The following is a 24212-nucleotide window of genomic DNA, read 5'->3' as shown; positions in this document are numbered from 1 at the left end:
AAACTTTTAATTGTGTATCTCTTATATTTCACACTTGTCCTTTTTACCAGCCAAAGCCATATCTGACTCAGTTTCCTCATCTATAAATATAGATAATAATAGTTGGCACTTTCCTCATTGGGAGGACTCCTGAGTGTTTATTAATATAAGTATTTAAGTGCAATAAATGTTAACTATTATTAAAACAGGAATAAACTCTAAAGAACAAATGAGTAATTAACAGCTATGTAATTAGATAATCCTCCCTCTCAGTGAATATAAGCAAATTAAAACCACCATAACCACAAAGACTAAAAAAAGCATATAATTGTCTTGGAAAAGAGCTGACTTTAATTTGCTTGATCTCTCCAGAGCTTTCATAGTCTCTTAGAAAGGGCTCTAATATTTATGCAGATCATAACTTTAAATTTATAAGAGACTCGGTCTCCTGTAAACATTTTTCAAATCTGTAATATTCCAGGGAATGCAAAGGAAACTGATTATTAAGGGGCACAAGAGAACTTCCTATAGTGATGGGAAATTCTGAATCTTTTTCTTTTCCCAGAAATTTTAAGCTTTATTCAGGAAAAGTGAAAACACACATACCAGCAGACATGCAGGCAAATGTGTGTGTGTGTGGGGGGGGGCCCTTGAATGTCAAAGCCTGGTCAGGCCAACAGCAGAAATTCTATATCTTGATAGATACAGTGATTCCAAAACCATATGCATTCCAACTAACACATAAAATGCATGGAGTTTTTTATATGCAAATCATGCATCAATAAAGACAGAATGGCATTTAGGGTCCTGGTTCATGATGGCGAAAGGTTTAAGTTGGCGGTGAGAGTGTTTTACAGGTATCTATCATGTGAGGATTGATGAGAAATTGTATCTAAATCTCCTCAATTGTATTGTAAATCATTAACCCTCCCAATAAAATGATTTTAAAAAAAAAAAAACATGAAAAAAAGACAGAATGGCTGGAAGATAGGGAAAAGGGGAATTCAAAAGGAAATGGATATTTATATACCAAAGAGAAGAGAAATAATAGATTTTCATGCCATAAAACTAAGTTTCTGGGATGGAAGGGTGGCATAATAGTTCTTCAAACAGACTTTCATGCCTGAGGCTCTGAGGCCCCAGGTTCAATCCTCCGCACCATCATAAGCCAGAGCTGCATAGTGCTTTCGCAAAAAAAATAAATAAACAGGGAGTCGGGCTGTAGCGCAGCGGGTTAAGCGCAGGTGGCGCAAAGCACAAGGACCGGCATAAGGATCCCGGTTCGAACCCCAGCTCCCCACCTGCAGGGGAGTCGCTTCACAGGCGGTGAAGCAGGTCTGCAGGTGTCTGTCTTTCTCTCCTCCTCTCTGTCTTCCCCTCCTCTCTCCATTTCTCTCTGTCCTACCCAACAACGACAACAACAATAATGACTACAACAATAAAACAACAAGGGCAACAAAAGGGAATAAATAAACATTTTAATAAATAAATAAACAAAATAAAACAAACTGAATTGCTACCAAAAAAAAAATCACCTCTTTGAATGGATGAAGTTGGTAAGGATTGTTTTTAAAAAAAGTCTTTTGTAAGAATATTTTGAAAAATGCATGCCTTCACCCTCATTACCCTCTCAAGAACAGCACCTTTTACCAATAACATTCATTGGACAAGCTGCCCTCTTGTGGCTTTGATATGAATTTCTGAAGCACTAAATTGTCTTACTAACAATCCCAGGCTGCCCACAAAGATTTCTCAAGGTAACTGAGTGGGTATACTAACTACTAGCACAGAACACTTCGGACTTGGGTCACAGCTGAGCTTTAAATAACTAAGAAAATAGGATTGCTTCAAAATGCTGATGGTCTGAGGCTGTCAAACTTAAAAGACATTTCAATCTCTATTTTAATCAAGTAATTTTCAGGTACAGAGTACACACTCTTTTACTTGTACAACACAGACTCAAAGCAGAGAGAGTGTACCTCAAACAAGCTGGAATGTACAGAAAACAGAAATGAAAGTTTCTGAATTCCACCACCTGCAGCTATTATTCACGATTCCCAAGACAGCTTTGGCACAGAGAGAAAACAACAAATACTACCCAAACACTGGTTTATTCACATTGGTATGTGGTGAATTTAAACATCTCATGAAACACTAAGCATTTGTTTAACTAAAAAAAAGGAGGCTGGCCAGGGAGGTGGCTCAGCAGTAGAGCACATGCCCTCAGGGGGCCCTGGGTTCAATTGCCAACACCAGATAACAAGATAGACATGAAAAGATTACAATAATGGTAGAGAGGTGCTTGGTCTCTCTGTCTCATACACACAATACACTTTTCTTTTTTTCACAATACACTTTTTAAAAGTTAATGTTAAAAAGGGGGGGGGGAAGGAGAAGGGAAAGTGGTAGTAGATAAGAAGGAAAAGAGCCTAAGTGGTATTTCTTTGCAAAAGCCACACTGAAGAAAAAGATAAAGATCTGCGAGATAACTCACCCAGTAGAAAGCACACTTTACTGTGCTCAAAGACCTGGGTTCAAGCCCCTGAAACCACATAGGAGCACCATGCAAGGAGCCAGAGGAAGCTCTGTGAATGGTGGAGTAGTGCTGTGGTGTCTCTCTTTCTCTCCCTCCCTCCTTCTCTCACTGTCTCTATCTGAAATTAAAAGGAAAAAAAAACTTTGCAGGAACGGTAGAATGCTTGAGGCTGGCAGGAAGGTGTAAAAGATAGCAAAAGCACTAACTACAAAAATGTTATTGTCTTTACGGGGTTATACTCACTCCTGATAAATGACTGTGGGAATCACAATCTTTCTATTAGATTAATCTTTCTGGGGGGGTGGTAGATAACGTAATGGTTATGCAAAGAGACTTTCATGCCTGAGGCTCAGGAGTCCCAGGTTCTATCCCCTGTACCACCATAAGCCAGAATTGAGCAGTGCTCTGGTAAAAAAAAGAATTTACAGAAGCCAGACCTTTCAGCTTCTGCACCCCATAAAGATCTTTGGTTCATACTCCCAAAGGGATAAAGAATAGGGAAGCTTCCAATGGAGGGGCTGGGATATGAAACTCAGTGGTGTGAATTGTATAGAATTGAATGGAATTTTACCACTCTTATTCCACAATCTGTCAATCATTATTAAATCACTAATTTTAAAAAAAGAAGTTGAAAAATAAGAAAACACAAACCAGACTAGGTTTGGTGTATTTCACCAAAGTAAAAGACTCTGGGGTGGGAGGGGGGAGGCTCAGGTCCTGGGACATGATGGTAAAGGAGAGGGGATTGAATTTTTTAATTATCTTTATTTGTTTATTGGATAGATACAGCCAGAAGTTGAGAGGGAAGGGGGAGAGAGAAAAGGATAGAGGCACCTGCAGCCCTGCTTCACCACTTGTGAAGCTTTCCCCCTGCAAGTGGGGACTGGAGACTCGAACCCTGGTCCTTGGACATTGTAACATAGGCGCTCAACCAGGTATACTACCACACAGCCCACATAGGGGTTGAATTGTTATGTGGAAAACTTTGAAATGTTACACATGTACAAACTACTGTATTTTATTGTTGACTGTAAACCATTAATCTCCAATAAAAAAAAAACCTTAGATTAATTTTTCTTTTTAAATCAACTCATGTCAATATCCTTCTCAAGCTACGCTCATAACCTCTGCTCATACTTAGGACAAAACCCAGTCCCTCCACAGCTCCCACGAGAAGGTGGTACGGGGAGGTGATGGTTTCCCTCTCACTCCTGTCTGGTCACACGACCAGCTGCCTGGACTGTTCCATTGTTCAACTTACCAACTTGCTCATCTTCAAAATCAAGAAAATTGGTCTTTCCAAGGTTTCCTAAGCTATCTCTCTCTCTTTCTAGATTTGGGTCTCTGCTCTGATATCACCTCCTCCAAGAAGTCTTTCCGGGGGGCCGGGCGGTAGCGCAAGAGGGTTAAGCTCACATGGAGCGAAGAGCAAGGACCAGAGTAAAGATCTTGGTTCCAGGCCGGCTCCCCACCTGCAGGGAGGTCCCTTCACTGTTGGTGAAGCAGGTCTGCAGGTGTCTATCTTTCTCTCCCCCCTCTGTCTTCCCCTCCTCTCTCCATTTCTCTCTGTCCCATCTAACAACAACGACATCAATAACAATAACAATAACTACAACAATAAAACAACAAGGGCAACAAAAGGGAATAAATATTTTTTTAAAAAAGAAGTCTTTCCTGATCACTCTTTTCAAACAGTCCTCTAAGGTGTGTGTGGGGAGTGGGGGAGGGAGAAAGCATAATGGTTATACAAAGAGGTTCTCCTCCTGAGGCTCTGAAGTCCTAGGTTCAGTCCCCCATACCACCATAAGCCAGAGCTGATCAGCGCTCTTGTAAATATACATATAATCATACATAAAACATCCCTCTAACCACTACTCCTGCTCTCTCTCCTTTGTCATTTTATTTCTCTTTTCACTTAATATCTTAAATAATTACATATTAAATTAATATTAATATCATTATTAAATGAAATAATTACACTGAAGGAAACTTCAGTGCAGTGGGGGCCACACAAAAGAAGCACATGACCCAAGTGAGCTATTTTGTCGGCCCAATATATTCATTTTTATCACATTCATTCTCTCTCTGCCTCACTGAAATGTCAACTCCATGAGAAAAGAGACTTTCTCTCCTAAGACAGTCCAACGTGAATTAGCTCTTGTCATTTGAGGCATGCACTATCCCCGCCCAGGGAGGAGATAAGCACTCATTACAACTGTCCCGACACTCCACAAGTCTTCCTCTGGTCTGTGTCCAGTCCCTCTTACTGGAACAAAAACTCAGATCTTTTGACTTTTGGCCCCAGAGACTGTAAGAGCTGTTGATCAACAACCTCTGCTAAAAAAAAAAAAAAAAAAATTCTTTAGAATCAAAAACAACTGAAGGTAAAATAGCACCTTAGCTATAAGCTACTGCTGCCCTTTGTAATGTACATACATAGGCTCAGAGAGGTTAGCTGGTTTCTCTAAGCTCACCCAGAAACAGTGAATATCAGCACACACTAGGTCACTTCAAGGCTGCATGGTATCTGCCTCTTTCATTCCTATAAGCCCCTGGCCCTGCACAGGGCCTAGTACAAAGTATGAGCTCAGCAGGAGTTCGAAGAAGAGCAACTGCCCTGGATCTTGCTGATGTGCTCACTCACTGGATTATAATACATCTCATCACTGACCCAACTTGAACTTCCTATCCAAGAACCATTTCCAGTCAGCTTGCAGTGTGTGTTGCTTCCTGTCCTCTCTCCTTTTATAGCACTTCTTGACAACAAACCAGGCGCAATGGTGCATCGGATGGCTGGTGGGATTCTAACCTAACTCAGGTAGCTCAGCATGAAAGATAATAACATAGGAAAAAGTAGGTTGTGCCCGAGAAACACATGACAAAATGCTCCAAGTCTCTGATTGTCAGAGAAATGCAAATCAAGACAACAATGAGATACCACTTCACTCCTGTGAGAATGTCATGCATCAGAAAAGGTAACAGCAGCAAATGCTGGAGAGGGTGTGGGGTCAAAGGAACCCTCCTACACTGCTGGTGGGAATGTCAATTGGTCCAACCTCTGTGGAGAACAGTCTGGAGAACTCTCACAAGGCTAGAAATGGACCTACCCTATGACCCTGCAATTCCTCTCCTGGGGATATATCCTAAGGAACCCAACACATCCATCCAAAAAGATCTGTGTACACATATGTTCTTGGCAGCACAATCTGTAATAGCCAAAACCTGGAAGCAACCCAGGTGTCCAACAACAGATGAGTGGCTGAGCAAGTTGTGGTATATATACACAATGGAATACTACTCAGCTGTAAAAAATGGTGACTTCACCGTTTTCAGCCGATCTTGGATGGACCTTGAAAAAATCATGTTGAGTGAAATAAGTCAGAAACAGAAGTATGAATATGGGATGATCTCACTCTCAGGCAGAAGTTGAAAAACAAGACCAGAAAAGAAAACACAAGTCGAACCTGAAATGGTATTGGAGTATTACACCAAAGTAAAAGACTCTGGGGTGGGTGGGTGGGTGGGTGGGTGGGGAGAATACAGGTCCATGAAAAATGATGAATGAAATAGTGGGGGTTGTATTGTTAAATGGGAATCTGGGGAATGTTATGCATGTTCAAACTATTGTATTTACTGTTGAATGTAAAGCATTAATTCCCCAATAAAGAAATAAATTATTTAAAAAAAAACAAGGAAAACAAAAAATAAGTAAACAAATACTAAAAGAATCATTAATAAAGAATTGTTGATCCCACATAGAATGCTGGGTAGAGAGAGTTGGGTTAAAAAAAAAAAAAAAGAAGGCTAGAAATGGACCTACCCTATGACCCTGCAATTCCGCTCCTGGGGATATATCCTAAGGAACCCAACACATCCATCCAAAAATATCTGTGTACACATATGTTCTTGGCAGCACAATCTGTAATAGCCAAAACCTGGAAGCAACCCAGGTGTCCAACAACAGATGAGTGGCTGAGCAAGTTGTGGTATATATACACAATGGAATACTACTCAGCTGTTAAAAATGGTGACTTCACCGTTTTCAGCCGATCTTGGATGGACCTTGAAAAAATCATGTTGAGTGAAATAAGTCAGAAACAGAAGGATGAATATGGGATGATCTCACTCTCAGGCAGAAGTTGAAAAACAAGATCAGAAAAGAAAACAGAAGTAGAACCTGAAATGGAATTGGCATATCGCACCCAAGTAAAAGACTCTGCGGTGGGTGGGTGGGGAGAATACAGGTCCAAGAAGGACCTAGTAGGGGTTGTATTGTTATAGGGAAACTGGGTAATGTTATGCATGTACAAACTATTGTATTTACTGTTGAATGTAAATCATTAATTCCCCAATAAAGAAAAAAAAAAGTAAGTTGTGCAAAGCAAACAGAAAAGAAAGGACCAAAAGCTGGTAGTATATCCAGCAGGCATTCCCAACTATACAGCAAGGCAGAAAGAAGTCCAGTCCGGCTGATATATGTTCTCCTGCAGGACTAGCCTTGTGTCCAGTAGAGTCAAGGTCCCTTTGTTGGGTAGGAAAAGAGAAGAAATGACAGTGGCGATTCAGTTTGTAATCAGTCAGCTGTAGCCTTATACTAATAAAGGAGTTTACTTTTGTTTTCTCAACTTTATTTTACTTAACTTGGAGGTCATTTTGGTTGATAAGCCTAAGAATGTTTTCGAAGGATAATTTCACGACTCTTCAAAATTGGTGACGAGCCTCCTCCCACCTCCAGCAAAGTGCCAATATTCCTCCATCAATGTCCACTGGACCCCTTCACCTTGCAGGCCACTTCTCACCCCAGTCTTTTTTGGTAACGCCCATCTGCAGACTGAGTCCAAATGTTTGTCTTCGCTAACCTTGCTTATTTATTTACCACTTTGGGGTGAGATTACTTTATGTATTTTATTCTGTAGAAGTTCCTTTAGTACTCAGTACTTCTTGTAGGGCCTATTTGCTGGAAATGAAACCTTTTAAGTGTTGTATGTCTGGAAAGTCTTTCATCCTTCCTTCAAACCTGGATGATATCCTAGCTGGTTTTCTTTTCTTTTCCTTCTCCTCCTCCTCTTCTTCATCTTCATTTATCTGATACAGTCAGAAATTGAGGGGGGGGAGACAGAGAGGGAGAAAGACAGAGAGACACCTAGAGCACTACTTCACCACTTGTGAAGCTTTCCCCCTGCAGGTGGGGATGGGGGCTTGAATCTGGGTCCTTGTGCACTGTGACATGTGTGCTTAACCAGGTGCGCCATCACTCAGAGCCCACTAGTTATCTCTCCATTCAAAACTTTGAGCATATCCTGATATCCTTTCTGGCTTTCTAGTGCTTCTCTTCAGAAGTAAGCTAACCGTTTTCTGAGGGTTCCTTTTAGATAAGTGTTTTAATTCTCAAATTTTTTGTTTGTTTGTTTTAACGAAGACAAAGAGGCAGAAAGAAAGAGTGAAAGAGACCATAGCACCGAAGTTTCCTCCACTGTGGTGGTGTCTAGGTTTAAACCTGGGCTGATATATAATAAATATGTATGTATATCCAGAGCTCTGTAAAACTCTGACTTTTGGGTGGTGCTGGGGTTTGAACCTTGAACCTGGAGCCTTTGGTGCCACAGACATGAAGGACTTTTTACATAACCACTATGCTGTCTCTCTTAGATTTTTTTTTTTTTTTTAATGAGTGGTGTGCCCTGGAAAGGTTAGTATATAGTATAGTTTAAGTGAAATATACAGCAGGTTCTAACTTCACTTATGTGAGCCAACAACACCAGGGCAAAGAAAATCTTATCTCAGCAAAGTTTCCTGTAGTTTCAAGAAATGTTTCCTCCTTGGTCATTCCCTCAGCTCCCACCCAAATTGGAAGGACTCAGTGGTGTCAAAATGAGATTTCTTTTCTTACATTTTGCTAAGTCAGGCCCTTTATTATAAGGGTAGAGAAAACACTGGTTCTTAATTTTTCATTTCCTCATTCATACTGGCAGGACAGCACAAAATATGTCCTTGCCTTAACTCTCTCTTTTCTAAAAATTTTAAAATATCTTTATTTATTTGATAGAGACCATCAGAAATTGAGAAGGTATGGGGAGATAGAGAGGGAGACAGACAGAGAGACCACTGCACCCTGCTTCACCACTCGAAAAGCTCTCCCCCTACAGGTGGGAACTGGAGGTTTGAACCCGGTCCTTGCACATTATAACATGTGTGTTCAACTAGTTGCGCCACCACCAGGCCACCTTGCCTTGACTTTCAACACAAGAAAACACAAATGAAATAGACAACTTAAGTGTGCCTTCAAATCCATATACTTTAAGCAGTTTTTCACATTTACTTTTGGGGATGGTTAAATCAGTTCTGGTAGATGTGAGCTGGATTAGCAAGCAGATCTGTGAATCATTCACCCACATCCAAGCTTTACTTTTGAGCATGACCTTGCTCTCTTCTCTGTGCTGATCTCTGTACAAGCTGCACAGTTCACAAACCAGACCAGTCAGCTGAAACACTATTGTCAAAACACAGCCAAAACACTTAGAACAGTCACAATTGTCAGGAATTTCGTAACATGCTAGGGTCACTGAGAGTGAAAAGTTTCCTGAACATCACCTGAGGAATCTACATCCATTCCATGAAAAGAGCAGGAAATCCCTGGAGGGCTGGAAGCACTCACTGAGGTCAGTCTTTCCCCTTCTTCCTCACTGCCTGGGTTTTGCTACTCTGAACTATTTGTCCGATCGCAAGAAAATGAGAGAGAGAGAGACATAGCATCAAAGCTTCTTCCACTTCTGTGGGTGGCCAGGTCTAAACCTGAGTCATGTACATGACAAAGCAGGTGCTCTATCCAGGTGAGCTGGCTTCCCAGTACAGGGTCATCCTTCCAGATGGAAGGGCATGGACATTCTAAATTGCCATTGTCCCCATGTCCTCGTAAGACAAGTGTTTTGGGGAGTCGGGCTATAGCGCAGTCGGTTAAGCGCAGGTGGCGCCAAAGCACAAGGACCGGCATAAGGATCCCGGTTCGAACCCCAGCTCCCCACCTGCAGGGGAGTCGCTTCACAGGCGGTGAAGCAGGTCTGCAGGTGTCTATCTTTCTCTCCCCCTCTCTGTCTTCCCCTCCTCTCTCCATTTCTCTCTGTCCTATCCAACGACAACAACAATAATAGCTACAACAATAAAACAACAAGGGCAACAAAAGGGAATATAAATAAATAAAATAAATATTAAAAAAAAAGACAAGTGTTTTGGAGAAGTGAGATTTCTCATGGTTCAGCACTTTGTTCACAAGATGAACAAAAGAGTTCAAAACATTCTTGCCAGTTTTTTTTTTTAATTTTTCCTTTTAGTTTTTCAAACACTTAAAATTATTTTTATTTATTTATTGGACAGAAGGGGGTATGGAGGGAAGGGGTTAATAGAGAGGGAGAGAGAGACACCTGCAACACTGCTTCATCACTTGCAAAGCTTTCTCCCTGCAGAGAAACAAACCATAGTACTGAAGCTTTCCTTAAGGCGATAGGGATCAGGCTCACACATGCTGCAAAGACACTATCCAAGTTAGCTTTTTTTTTTTTTAAGATTTTATTTATTTATTAGTGAGAAAGATAGGAAGAGAGAGAGAAAGAACCAGACTTCACTCTGGTACATGTGCTGTGGGGAATTGAACTAGGGATCTCATGCTTGAGAGGTCAATGCTTAATGCACTGCACCATCTCTCATACCATTCTTTTTTCTTTCTTCTCCAAAGCACTGCTTAGCTCTGGCTTATGATGGTGCCAGGGATTGAACCTGGGACCTCAGAGCAATTATTAGGTGCCAACCCCATGGTCATAGTCCAGGTGCAAGTCATGCCACCACGTGCCTCGAGCATACTGATGACCCCTAATAATTGCTTTTAAAATGATTAAATAGACTCATTAGTTTTTAAATATACTCAGTTGCTTTTAAAGTAATCAAATATACAATTTGCTATATCATAGAGTGGGGTAATGGGTTTCAGATTATCAGGCAGGTGGCTGACACTTCACGGTCCCAGGTTTAGTCCCTGGCACCACCAGATTCAGTCCTTGGGGGTCACAGCAAGAGCTGGTTCCCTCCCCGCAATGCCTCTTGGAGAACACCTTTTCTTTTTTTTCTTGGAGAACACCTTTTCTAAAAGACCAGGAGTTGCTGCACTGCTTAGTGTCTCAAGCTTCCCCATCACTTTAGTGTTAGTTAAAAATCAGAACCCAGGGGTCGGGTGATGGCACACCTGGTTAAGCACACACATTACAGTATGTAAGGACCAGGGTTTGAGCCCACAGTCCCCACCTGCAGGAGGAAAGCTTTGCAAGTGATGAAGCAGGGCTTCAGGTGTCTATCTGTCTCTCTCCCTCTCTATAGCCCCCTTCCCTCCTGATGTCTGGTTTTCTCTATCCAATAAATAAAGATTTTTTTGAAAAAAAAATTTTTTTTGAAAAAAAAAATCAGAACCTGGGAGCTGGGTGGTAGCGCACTGGGTTAAGTGCACTAGCACAAAATGTGAGGACTCCCTACTTGCAGGGAGTTCGTTTAACAAGCCATGAACCATGCTTCCAGGTGCCTATCTTTCTCTTCCCTTCTCTGTCTTCCTCTCCTCTTTCAATTTCTCTGTCCTATCCAACAACAGTAGTAACAACAATGGGGGGGAAAAAAAGGCCTCCAGGAGCAGTGGATTCATAGTGCAGGCACCGAGCCCTGGAGGCAAAAACAAACAAACAAGCAAAAAACAGAACCCCTGGAGAAAGACAAAGAGGAGAAGGACACTATATTATTTCATTCATATGTTGTGTATAGAGAAAACAAGCACATGGACTAAATGACCAAACTTCTAGTTGATAAACCAATTAGTGGTTACTAGAAGGGCAGGGGGTAAGGGTCTGGCAAGCCAGGACATGGGGGGGGGGGTCTCATGTTGGTTTTCCTGAATGCACACCTGAAACTTAAATGTTATAGTGCAACACTACTGCCACTTAAAGAAAGGGATGGTGGTGGTGGGAGGTAGCTCATCTAGTAAAGCACACACTTTTTTAAAAAATAAATTTTAAAAGATTTTATTTGTTTGTTTGTTTGTTTATTTGAAAGATAAGAAGAGAGAGAAAGAACCAGACTGATGTCAGTCTGGTACATGTACTGCAAGGGACTGAACTCAGGACCTTACGCTTTAGAGTCCAGCGCTTTATCCACTGTGTCACCTCCAGGACCACAAGCACATACTTTATAATGCTCAAAGGAGGGCCAGGTGGTGTAGCACCTGTTTGAGCGCACATGCTACAGTGAACAAGGACCCAGGTTCAACCCCCCAGCTCCTACCTGCAGGTGGAAAGCTTCACAAATGGTAAAGCAGTGCTGCAGGTGTCTCTCTCCCTCTCTATCTCCCAACTCCCCTCTCAATTTCTCTCTGTCTCTGCCCAAATAAATACATAGATAAAATATTTTCAAAAAAATAATGCTCAAAGGGTTCGAGTCCCCAGCACCATATAGGAGTACCATTCACAGCACCAAAGGGTGTCTGTAAAGATGGAGTGCTGCTGTGGTATCTCTCTTTTTCTCTCTCTGCCTATACTCCCCCCACCCTGTCTCTCTCTGAAATTAAAAGGGAGGGGGAAAAAAAGGTCTTGCAGAAGCAGAATCCATAGAATCATGCAGGTATGAAGCCTTGGTGGAAAAAAAAAAAAAGAAAAAGTATTGAAATCAGAATCCTAAGTCCTTCTTTGGACTTTCTACATCAGGACCACCAAAGGCAGGGTCTGGAAATCTCTTACTTTAATCAGTCCTAATAGTTCTACTCATAAGACAAAGCTCCCTGGCAATTCATTTAGCTTGTGAGTGAGAATCCAGAAAGAGATAACATATTCCAACATGATGTGAGAGACAGGATTCAGTCTTGCAAAAGTGCTTTGAGAAACAGTACATGTTTTTTTTTTTTTGACAGATTTTATTTATTCCACTTTAATAGAGATATATAAAGATAGGACTGGGGAGATAGCTTAGTGGTTATGCAAGAGTTTCATGCCTGAGTGCCTGAGGTTCCAGGTTCAATCCCCAGCACCACCATAAGCCAGAGCTGAACAGTGTTCTGGTCTTTCTGTTTGTATCTCCCTCTGTATCAGTCCCTCCCTCTCTCTTCGATAAAAATTAAATATTTTTAAGTGTAAAAAAAAATGCACAAAAGTCCTTTTGCATAACCACTATGCTGTCTCCCCCACCCCAGTACATCAATTTTTACTATCAACGAATGGCCCCTTTTCCTAACTTCTTTGGCTCAAATCCCATCAAGTAAAGTCTCAGAAACCCAGTTCCAGTCTCACCGAAATCCCTCATGAGCAAATATTCAGAAGATTAGCTAATGTTAAGTAGTCCAAACAAAAGAGAATAATCTGGAATGCAAATACAATTCTCAGTTCAATGCTTTCAGCAAATAATACCCACTTTTTCAGCAACCTGGTCAGGCTCCTGGTCAAAGATTACAGAAAGACTACAGAGTTTGTGTACACAATATGTTGTCCCTTACAACAGATCTCCCCGCCGCCACCCCCCCAAGTTGCTCACAAAACACTTCCCCTCTTTCTATTTATGACTGTACCCTAGAAACTAAAACTTATTTCATCAATAGTCATCCCCCCCCCCCATTTTGAGAGTATTGGCTCATGCTTTAGAAACATGAGGTTGGGGAATACGACTCAGCTGGTACAGTGCAGGACTTACTTGCCTGAGGTTTCTCTTTAGTCCCCCACACTGCTTGCTCAAGAGTGGTGCTCTGTGCGGTCTCTTCCCCAATAAATAATATATACTCCCCCACGGCCCCGAAAAGACAACTTCAGTGAAGTATTTGGTGGGTATGAAGCTTTAAATATCGTATCTCAAAAAAGGGCCAAGGCAAATGATAAGGCAGCATAAACAGTCAATTTAAAATCAGCTGAACTGAATGGGTGCTCGTGTTGTACCAGACTGTCACTCTTTTTAGCCTTTGCTAAAATCAGAAGTAGAATTTAGTATGGTTGCTAACCCCTAAGCTGTTTATCACTCAACTAGGCTGGCTCCAAATAAATTCTTTTTGCTTCATAAACAATAAGCACTTTGTCAATCTATAGTATTTTTCCCTTTGTCTGGGGGGTAAGGAAAGGGAGAAAGGGGGAGTGGGGGGATATTAAATGACTGTAGGGCACTCTTTAGATTTTTGTGACTGTGTTGCAATTATCCTGCAGGATCCCCATAGGCCAAATTCTTAGGTCAGTGAAATACCTTAGCTACTGGTCTAGTCTGATCTAGATAAGAAAACTGGATTCAGGGAGGCAGATGAATCACTGAAGGTCACACTGCCAGTCATGGGTCAGATGGCCCAGAAGTGGATTCTTCTACTATACACACTCGGGGAGGGTAATGTCCAGTAGGCAGAACCTAGGTAGACTGCCCCAGGAATCTCCCTGCTGGCTCACAATCTGAATTTATCTCATCCAGAGAGGTAATATACATCCCATCTAGCTACTTCTTAAAACAAAACAACCACAGTGATAAGTGCCCCAAAGGCATCCTTCTTGAGGCCCTATTCGCAACTCTAAGTACCCGATTTGTGTGAGAGTTTTAAAAAACATGAAGTGTGCAGACTGCCTAGTTTATGGGCCACAGTTCCCACACTGCAGTGATATACAGCTATTAGACTGAGCTCTGGTCAAAGGATGGAGAGAAGGAGGCGATAGAATGATGGCAATGTGAAGTGTGCCTGGCCCTAAATTTCTACTGCCTATTGTCCTCTGGATGACTGAGACAGAAAGGACAAGGCAACCCCAGACAGCATGTGTTGGAACAGGCAAAGCTTCTCTGACTTTGGATCTCTAAGGCAAGGGCTACTCTCTCAAGTCAGACATACTTCAGGTCTTCAAGAAGTCTATTTTCCTTGGATAAGCCACTGACCTTTGGGAGTCTATGCTACTGCTACCCAGTCTGTCCTAACGTAACTAATGAATGTTCGTTTTAAGATTGAGGGGAGTATGGCTTTAAAGAAAGCAAAATTGGAACCAGGAGGTGGCTCATCAGTAGAAGCCATGTCTTACATGCATGAGGCGCCAGGTTCAATCTCCAGTACTGCATAAAATGGTTTCGCAAAAAAAAAAAAAAAAAAAAAAAATCAGCATTGGATGGCGGTGCACCAGGTTGAGCATGCACAAGGATCCAGGTTCAAGTCCCAGTCCCCTCCTACAGTGGGAAGCTTCAGGGGGAAGCTTCACAAATGATGAAGCAGGGGGGGGGGGGTGCCACTGGTTAAGTGCACATGTTACAATGCCCCAGCCCCCACCTATAGGGGGAAAGCTTTGCCAGGGGTGAAGCAGGGCTGCAGGTTTCTCTCCGTCTCTCTCTCTCCTTCTCTATCACCCCCTTCCTTCTCGATTTTTGCCTCTCTAACCAATGAATAAATAAGGATAATAAAGATTTTTAATTTTTTTTTTTTTTGATTCATGAGAAATGATAGGAGAGAAAGAACCAGACATCACTCTGGTACATGTGCTGCTGGAGATTGAACTCAGGACCTCATGCTTTAGAGTCCAACGCCTTATCCACTGCGCCACCTCCCAGACCATATAAAGAATTTTTTTAAAAAGAAATTAACTTTGGGGGTCGGGCGGTGGCGCAGTGGGTTAAGCGCATGTGGCGCAAAGCGCAGGGACCGGCTTAAGGATCCCGGTTCAAGCCCCCGGCTCCCCACCTGCAGGGGAGTCGCTTCACGGGCGGTGAAGCAGGTCTGCAGGTGTCTATCTTTCTCTCCCCTTCTCTGTCTTCCCCTCCTCTCTCCATTTCTCTCTGTCCTATCTAACAACGAATGGCGTCAACAAGGGCAATAATAATAACCACAACAAAGCTACAACAAGGGCAACAAAAGGGGAGAAAAATGGCCTCCAGGAGCGGTGGATTCATGGTGCAGGCACCGAGCCCAGCAATAACCCTGGAGGAGGAAAAAAAAAAAAAAAAGAAATTAACTTTAAAAAGTGATGAAGCAGGGAGTCGGGTGGTAGCGCAGTGGGTTAAGCACAAGTGGCGCGAAGCACAAGGACTGGACTAAGGATCCCAGTTCGAGTCCCCGGCTCCCCACCTGCAGGGGAGTCGCTTCACAGGTGGTGAAGCAGGTCTGCAGGTGTCTGTCTTTCTCTCCCCCTCACTGTCTTCCCCTCCTCTCTCCATTTCGCTCTGTCTTGTCCAACAATGATGACATCAACAACAATAATAATAACTACAACAATAGAACAACAAGGGCAACAAAAGGGAATAAATAAATAAATATTTTTTAAAAAAGTAATGAAGCAGTGTTGCAGGTTTCTTTCTCTTTCCCCTTCTATCTTTCCCCACCCCTCTATTTCTCTGTTCTGTCAAACAAAATAATTTTTTAAAAAATCATACACCACACAGATAATTACATTAACTTTTTAAAGACTTTATTTATTTATGAGAAAGATAGAAGGAGAGAGAGAGAAAGAATGAGACATCACTCTGGTACATGTGCTGCCGGGGATCGAACTCAGGACCTTATGCATGAGAGTCTAATGCTCCATCCACTGCGCCAGCTCCTGGACCACACACTAAAATTTTGGAAAAAAAAAAAAAAAAAAAAGCCTAGGTGGCACAGTGGATAAAGTGTGGGACTCACAAGTAGAAGAAATAAGCAGCATAGGAAACACTTCCGTTGGGTTCCACAAAGCAACAGAAAGGGGCTAGGGAGATAGAATGTAGGACTTGGATCCAAGAGGTCCCAAATTCAGTCCTGAGTACCATCGACAGCAAGAGACAAGCTGTCTCGGGTTTAAAACAAAAACAAACAGAAAACAACAGAAAGGAATAGGCAGGATTTGGGGAAGAAGAAAGCATACTATACTAACTTAGTTTCCTCCTAGGATATAAAAAATAAATAAAACAAACCTACCTTGCTTTTAGAAAAGTTCACTTACATATCCCTTTTTGAAATAAAGTGCTTTTTCCAAAGGAAAAATATTACAAATGCTCAAATTCCCTGTTCCAACCTGAGGTTGTATGTATGTTTATATGTATGTATTTTGTCCAATAGAAATGACTCTAAACGGACTAGCAGTCCTATTGGTCTGAGTCCTGAGGATCCTTAGTGAATGGACCAGGACCCTGACGACTGACGGCCCAGAAGGACGGCCTTCACATGGAAAGATTGGGGAGGATCAGAATGGAATGGGAATTGAATAGGAGCTGAGCAAATGCTTTCCAGCAAGCTCTGTCTGGGTGAGAACACAAAACCCATTTGTCCGCAGATGCATATTCTTCATCCTGCACTTTTATCAAGAGAGACAATGCACTCAGCTAAGCTTCCACAGCATTTCTGATTTGATCTCCAATGGCATCTTCATTAGCGAGCCGAGGAGATATTTTCTCATTCATCTTGAGCTGCCCCAGTACTCAGCATGACACTTGATACTACTCAGTAATGTGGTTGAGAGGGCTCCCAGCCACTCATCTGCCAGAGTCAGTCTTAATGCTGGATCACACTCCTTGATGTCCCTCATGGACATTAACCTTTGACTTCATGGCCTACACGCGCTGGGCTCCTGGGGAGGAGCTAAGGAAGATGGTTGGGTAGTGGCATGTGAGCCTTATCCACCAAGAAATACAGAGGTTTCAACCTTTTAACAATCAGCAAGGCTATCTTAGCACATAGAGTATCAGACTAGTAAAAAAAAAAAAAAAAAACTGGGATAGATAGCATAATGGTTATGCAAAAAGACTCTCGTGCCTTAGGCTCCAGAGTCCCAGGTTCAATCCCCACCACCACCATAAGTCACAGCTGAGCAGTGCTCTGGTTAAAATAAATAAATAAATAAATAAAAGACTTAAAGGGGAAAAAAATTAAGGGGCCAGGTGGTGGTGCACCTGGTTGAACATACATGTTACAGTGCTCAAAGACCCAGGTTCAAGCCCCCGGTCCCCACCTACAAAGGGAAAGCTTTGCCAGTGGTGAAGCAGGGCTGCAGGTGTCTCTCTCTGTCTCTCTCCCTTCCTGTCACCCCCGTCCCTCTCAATTTCTGGCTGTCTCTATCCAATAAAAAAAAAATTAGAAAAGAAAAAAAAATACAATCTATGGGGAATTGAGGAGATAGCATAGTGCTTATGCAAAAGACTTTCATGGCAGAGGCTCCAAAGTTTCGGGTTTAATCCTCAGTACCACCATATGGCAGGGTTATGCAGTGTTCTAATTAAAAATAAATTAAAAAAAACAGGGGGCCAGGTGGTGGTGCACCTGGTTAAGCACACATATTACAATGCCCAAAGACCAGGCGGAGCGTAGATAGTATAATGGTTATGCAAACAGACTCTCATGCCTGCGGCTCCAAAGTCCCAGGTTCAATTCCCCGCACCACCATAAGCCAGAGCTGAACAGTGCTCTGGCTAAAAAAAAATTTTTTTTAATGAAAAATAAAATAAAATAATACAATGTCCAAGGACCCAGGTTCAAGTCCCTGGTCCCCACCAACAGGGGGAAAACTTCATAAGTGGTGAAGCAGGGCTGCAGGTGTCTCTCTGTCTCTCTTACACTCTATCCCTCCCTTCCCTCTCGATTTCTGGCTGTCTCTATCCAATAAATAAATAAAGATAATTTTAAAAAATTAAAAACAATAAAAGCACAGAGATGAATGAATCTCCTCACTTGCCTTTTAAAAAAGTTAAAAAAAAAACCAAAACAAACAAAAAAATTAAGAAAGGCAAAGGAAGATTACATAGGCTCAACTTAAGTTTATCACAACTTAACTATATGAATGAGAGTAATTTATTCTCTAAGTTTACTATTTCATCTGCAAAATGAGGATAAGTAAATGAAAATGAAAGCACTTGACAGAGTCTGGGGGAGTTTAGTTTAAAAATGTTGAGTCTCCCTAAACCACCAAACCAGTTCACACTACCACAGAGCTAGTCCAAGGCACAGGGATAAGAACAAAGGAAAATCAGAAGATAAATGATAAGGGCACAAAAAATGAGAAGGGGTGGGGTAAAGGGAGAAGGAGAGAGTGCAAAGCAAAGAGGAGACTGAAGAAGGTTGCTACACATGGCTGAGAATTGCTTCAGAAAGAAGTAGGTCAATGCCCCAGTGGTAGAAGAGATTACCAGTCCAAACTTGACCTTTGGGCTAGCTGGGTGCTCATTATCAGAATGTTACCTAACAGAAGCTCTGTGTCATGTTGAAAACTGGAGAGCTAATTCTGAGACCAACAACATAAGAGTCCACTGTCTCAGTTCAAATTCAAAATTCTGAATTTAATAGTTGTATGTAAATCTTTTAGTATCTCTGTCACTGTTTCTTCATGTGCAGTAGGAACAATCATAGTGCCTGCCTTTGGCTAATAAGGATAAAATTATTCTAATATAGGTAAAGTGCTAATAACTATGACAGGGCAGGGGTAGATAGCATAATGGCTATGCAAAGAGACTCATGCCTGAGGCTCTGAAGTCCCAGGTTCAATCCCCTGTACTACCATAAGCCAGAGCTGAGCAGTGCTCTGGTTAAAAAATAAATAAATTAAATAACTATGACAGCCTGAAAAAAAGAACCACTGACTTTAGCTATTCTTTATTCTTTGTTTTCATTAGTAGCATCCTGAAAAGAGCACTGAACCCAAAGACTAAAATTTCAGCTAGTTCCTAACTTAGGGATTTTAAGAAAGTTTCTTAAGTGATTGAACCTCAAAAGTTAACTGTGAAATGAAAAGATTGCATTACAGCATGTATTACTTTAATACTTTGCAATACTTGCATGAAAACTCATTATTATATTTATTTTCCAGAAGCCAACACTGTTATCTCCAAGTTCAAGTATCTAGTCTAGGATCAAAGGCTGGGCAAAGGCCCAACCACAACTTCAAGCTAATTCAGTAAAATACCAGATCTTTTTCTTAACAACAGTGTCTTCCCCAGATGGTCAGTAACTGCATTGCAAGCATGCTTGTTGGGTAGAATAGAATATAGCATAGTAAGTGCATTTACAAGAAAGATGACATTTTTTTTTAAATTATTATCTTCATTTACTTATTGGATATAGAAAGTCAAAAATTGAGAGGGGAGTAAGAGAGAGAGAGAACTATAGCCCTGCTTCACCACTCATGAAGCTTTCTCCCTGCAGGTGGGGACCAGAGGCTTGACCCAGGTCCTTGCGCAATGTAACATGTGCACAAACCAGATGCACCACCACCAGCCCCAAGGATAACAATATTTTTTTTAATTATTATCTCTATTTATTAATTAGATTGAGACAGCCAGAAATCAAGAGGCTGATAGAGAGGGTTCAAGTCCCCAAGCCTCCCACCTGTAGGAGGGAAGCATCACAAGCAGTGAAGCAGGTGCGCAGGTGTCTCTCAGGAGAGGGCACATGTTACCACGCAAGAAGACCCACATTCAAGAGTCTGGGCCCCACCTGTGGAGGGATGCAAGGTGTACATGCAGTGGAGCAGTGCTTCAGGTGTCTCTTTCTCCTTTTCCCCCTTCTTTATTTTCTTTGTCTCTATCCCCCCCCAAAAAAAATACAGTTGGGGAAAAGGCCCCATGGAAAGGTGGATTCATCGTGAGCCCCAATGATGATTTTAGAATAATTGTATATTTATCCAGCAAAAACAGAATTGAATCCATACTTTCTAACTCATAGCAGGGTAAATCACAAAAGGGCCACATATTTAAATGTGAAAAATGAAATCACAGAAGTTCTGTAAGAAAACATGGAGAGAATACATTATAACTTTAAAACTAAAAGTCCTTTCTGCTATTGCTGTTAAACCAAAAACCATAATAAATATTGATAAATTAAACTACATACATTTTTTAAAATCACAAGCAAAATAAAAAAGATAAATAAAAAACAGCAAAATATCCACAACATCATAAATGGCGTGTTTCTATAATATATAAAATGCTTTCATGAATCAATAAGAAAACCAGTATGAACACAGATGACAAAGAAAGTACAAATGACCTCTAGCTTTATGAGAATATGTAAATGAAAAATACCCTGAAATATCATTTCTGATCTATCAGATTGGCAAAAATCCAAACCTGAGCATAACATACTATGTTGGCAAGGTTGTAGAGAAGCTGGTTTTCTCATATATTTCTTTTTTTTTTTTTACCAGAGCACTGCTCAGCTCTGGCTTATGGTGGTGCAGGGGATTGAACCTGGGACTTTGGAGCCTTAGGCATGAGAGTCTGTTTGCATACCCATTATGCTATCTACCCCTGCCCTCTCATATATTTCTGATGGGAGTATTTATTGTTAACACTTCTATGGAGGAGACTTACCTATTATACTACTATAATTATTATACATCCATTAACTCTGCTAGAGTTAGTATTACATATACTCTTTAACCTAACAATTTTACTTTGGGGAATTTTATGTGACAACATGTACACAAGATAATTTACTACAACATTGTTTTTTAATAGTGAACAGCTGGAAACAGACCAAATGTCCATCAACATGGGACTAGTTAAACAAATTAGGGCAAATCCATACAATGGAATCCTATGTCACTGTTTTTTTTTTAAAGTCAGTATGGAAGTTCTCATTGTACTGAGTGAGACTGAGATCTCCAAAACTGTATTGCTAAGTGAAGAAAAGCATTTGCAGAACAATGGTTGTGGAGGGCGGAAAGAGAATGTAAAAGACAATTTGCTAAGAATGCATAACAATATCTCCAAAGGACAGATAAGAAACTAAGAACAGTCGAGTTTATTTGAATCCAACAACGTAATCCTGAAAAAGTGCTGTACCTTCAATATAATACATTCCTTATCAATTTAATCCTCTGAGGAAACTCCTATTTTACTCCTTTATAAGTACAATAACATTTCACCACAAAATGGCAGGCATGTTTTCTCATCCTAACAAGAACTGTACAAGAGCAAAGTTGCTCTACTAAGCATGTTATATGATCTTTAAAAGACATAATTCCAACAACATCTGTATTATCTCTAGGTTGTGGAATTACAACTAATTTCTATCTTCCCATGTGTCTCCCTTTCTCTAACAGTCTGTTATTTATAATTAGAAAATTTTTTATTGTATTATAAAGAGGAAATTATCTTCAGTAGTTAAGAAAAGGAATAAACTTTGACATTAAGGGTAACTAAAACCTGGAGCAATTTACTAAGAAAGATAATTATAGTTTCCATTTCTGCACAACTTTACAAAAACACTACTAGACGACTTTAGTCATTTGTTAAAAGCTAAAAGGCAGATCAGATGACCTTTTGCCACAATGCTGTCATAACAACTGAAAAGCAGTATTAAGAATATGTTTTCATTTAAATAATTAGAAAGAATGAGACTGACTGAACAGAGGGAAGACTCTAGACTGTGCAAATAACCTTTCAGCTCCGCAGCCTCTCTGCAGGTGTTGTAGGTGATTAGACCTCTGAAATTTAAATTTTTCTCCAATAATGTAAAAAAACCTCCCACTACAGTTTTTATACAGGATTTAATCTCATTACTTCAGAAATAACCTGGATAAAGCTGGTACCATGAGAAGAAACCAGCTTTTTAGTAAAAATCAATTTTAGTGATCAGTTTTCTAAGAAAGCTTGAAGATTTTTATTTGCTTGATCCCAGGGAACCTTGAGGGACACCCCCACTGAGACAAAGAGGTCACTGTAAGAAGGCTTCCACTTTCTAAAAACCTCAATGAACTCCTTCCAGACTGTCAGACAAATCTGTGCCCTGCAGGTATGATTTAAAATTTCATAATACAACACTATAGAAGATAAGAGGTAAGAAAAGAATATAGCAGTTATCAAAATATTGGAAGGCGGTATAGGGCCTGGCAGGTAGTTTACCCAGTAGAGCACACACATTAATACGCACAAGGACCTAGGTTCATGCCCTAGACCATCACATGGGAGCACCTGCAGGGAGAAAGCTTCACAAATAGTGGAGCAATATTGCTGAGGTTCCCCACACACACACACACACACACACATGCTTCTCTGTCTCTTTCTCCCTCTGCCTCTCACCCCATTTGAAGAGAAAAAAAAAAAAGAATATATATACTGAAAGAGACAATATTGGAGGAAAAGAACAACAACAAGAAAAAATTATGGACATGTTATATATTGAGGGCCTGACCCCTAGCACCACATATGCCAAAGCAGAGCAGTTCTCTTTTCTGTCTCACTTTCTCCAAATAAAATTAGTTCATTGAAAAGTAATAACACATTTCTGCAGCTGGGAACATGGTTCAGTTGAGTGGAGCTTGGGACATAGATGCCTGCGACTTGAATTCTCTCCCTGGTCCTTCATAACCACATATGCTGAAATAGTATGTAGGCCTGTCTCAATCTATACATTAGTCTGTAGGTTGGGGATACTGCTAAATATTCTAATTCACAAGGGGAATAAAATTACCATAGATGTGGGGGCTGGGGAGTGGCACACATAGTACCAAGTGCAAGGACCTGTGCAAGGATCCTGGTTCGAGCCCCCAGCTCCCCACCTGTAGGGGGGTTGTTTCACAAATGATGAAGTAGGTCTGCAGGTGTCTCTCTCTCTCTCTCTTTCTCTCTTCTATCTTTCCCTCCTCTTTCAATTTCTCTCTGTCCTACAGAGCAACAATAACAACAGAAACAACAATGGAAAAAAGATGGCCACCAGGAGTGGTGGATTCATAGTGCAAGCACTGAGCACCAGCAATAACCCTGGAGGCAAAGAAAAAAAAGAAAAAGAAAAAACAAACTACCATAGAAAACTACAAGGAGATGTTTACAAAGACGTTTTACCAAGTAATCCAGCCTTGAAATGTGAGTAACGGCTTTGCCCTTAACCGCTGGGTCACTTTGATCAGGGTTTACCCTGTGCCAAGGTGACCAAACCCAAACTGACCTGTTGGGACAGTCTTGGTTTTAACACCAACAGGGCAAAGGAAACCACTCTGTTGGCCAAGAATACAATGACATTTGGTCACTTGGAAGTTCTTTTTTGAAGAGAAAAATCAAGTTCCTTCATGGTTGTCTGTGTGTCCTGTCTCCCACATAGTAAGCTCTCAAAGTTTGGTTCCAGAAGAAGAAAGATTTTTTTCAGATGTTCTTGATGACTGGTGGCTGGTAGCAGTGTCTTGATCAACAGCCAGGTGGGGTTGCCTCCTGGGGCCTCTGGCTGGTCAATAGTTCAGTCGGGTCTAACCTCCCGCTTTTCCCCACTCATCTATCAGTGGTGGGGGCTCTCTTTTGGATTGGACCCTTGGAGTCCTGGAGGCCCACACAGCTCGCAAAGAGCCAGGGCTAGAAATCTGCTTTGGTGGAGCCACCTTTGTCAAACTCCTGGGGAAGCACCCCAGGCCGTGGAATGCATTCCTCCAGCATGGAGCCCTCGAGTGTCTTCTTCTCATCTTTCCAGATTAAATCCTTTTACCAGCCTATTTCTTACACACAAGAACCTGTGTAAGTACAAGCTAGCCTCCAATCAAAAATATATGAAAGCATTTCACAAACTGTAGGGTACCAAACAGATAGAACATTAGCATCATAGAAATAACTCATTTCTGTATTAAGGTTGGCATTTGATGCTTGCATCTTTTTCTTGCTAAATATTTATAGTTATCATGTGGCACTTACTTTTATAAGCCCTGTGCACTTGCTACATATTATATTTAAAAAAAAACCAAAACTCCCTTGAGTGTTATTCTCATGGTGCCCATCTTACAGAAGAAGA

General features: G+C 41.2%; 1 protein-coding gene and 1 long non-coding RNA gene across 9 annotated transcripts in view; one reads left to right on the top strand and one right to left on the bottom strand.

Moving 5' to 3' along the window:
- LOC132537564 (uncharacterized) overlaps window positions 1-15391 on the top strand; it is a 521799-nt gene extending 506408 nt beyond the window's left edge. The window contains exon 2 of the long non-coding RNA XR_009549041.1: window positions 15261-15391. This is a non-coding gene — a long non-coding RNA (uncharacterized LOC132537564). The remainder of the gene's footprint in view (window positions 1-15260) is intronic.
- The window catches only part of RBM47 (RNA binding motif protein 47), a 208987-nt gene that overhangs the window by 124647 nt on the left and 60128 nt on the right, over window positions 1-24212 (bottom strand). The window lies entirely within an intron of this gene.

The sequence above is a fragment of the Erinaceus europaeus genome, chromosome 3, assembly GCF_950295315.1.
Source record: "Erinaceus europaeus chromosome 3, mEriEur2.1, whole genome shotgun sequence".
NCBI lineage: Eukaryota > Metazoa > Chordata > Mammalia > Eulipotyphla > Erinaceidae > Erinaceus > Erinaceus europaeus.
This window is presented reverse-complemented; position numbering and strand designations above follow the sequence as displayed.